This window comes from Sinocyclocheilus anshuiensis, unplaced genomic scaffold (genome assembly GCF_001515605.1).
Source record: "Sinocyclocheilus anshuiensis isolate Anshui unplaced genomic scaffold, SAMN03320099.WGS_v1.1 scaffold2999, whole genome shotgun sequence".
Lineage (NCBI taxonomy): Eukaryota > Metazoa > Chordata > Actinopteri > Cypriniformes > Cyprinidae > Sinocyclocheilus > Sinocyclocheilus anshuiensis.
Genome location: NW_015548337.1, coordinates 24,508 through 25,403, shown reverse-complemented (window position 1 = coordinate 25,403; position 896 = coordinate 24,508).

Below are 896 nucleotides of genomic sequence, written 5' to 3'. Positions count from 1 at the left end.
AGCAGGAGCATCTTCCTGCAGTACATTTTCTGCAGGAATGGTTTCCTCATCTTCGCTGTCATCCTCCTCCTCCTCTGTGAAATCTAAACAAACAATGGAAACGTACCCATTTTATTTTCTGTTTCAACAACAATTAATAGACTAAACAGCTACAAACATGAATTATGGCTTCCTAATAATTATTAAAGGTCTTTCTTTCTACAATATAGACCTGTGAAGATTGTAGGGATGAGAATCTTGAGGCACCACATAATTCAATCTGAGTCACAATTCAATTTAAAGGGGTCATATGTGTCAGACTTTGTTCCGTGTTTTGTGTGTCTTGCTATGTGCCTTCCTATGCCCATATTTGGTTAGTTTCCTGTTCCCGTCCTGATTAGGTTTATTTGATTCCAGGTGTTCCCCATTTTATGTCTAATGATCCCAGGTGTGTCTCGTCCTCTCCTCATCCTGTCATGTGTATAAATAGTGTTCCCTGTGTGTGCTCCAGGGTCCGGTATTGTATGTGAATGTTCATGTCATGTATAGCGTGAGTGTTCCTTTGTGTTAATTAAACCCATTTGGATTAATGTACTCCTCGTCTCTCTCCGTTCCTTGCTCCTCAGTCTGCTCAGCAGTGCACCCGTGACAGAATACCGGACCGAAACTGAAATTTCCCCCACCGGACCGATACCGAAAGTAAGCAGCGCCCCTTCTCCTCGTTTTTCTTTTTCCCGTTTTTTGTCTCCTGGTTTCCCCCCCCCGCGGCGATGGAAATTGCCGCTCACCTCGCCGCCCTAGCTCGCCTCGATCTCCCCTTCTACGAGTACGCCCGGGAGTTCTGCAAGCTCGCGGAGGTGACAGCGTTAGAGGACGCCGTCCTCAATCAGCTGTTCTGGCTCGGGGCCAACTACCAT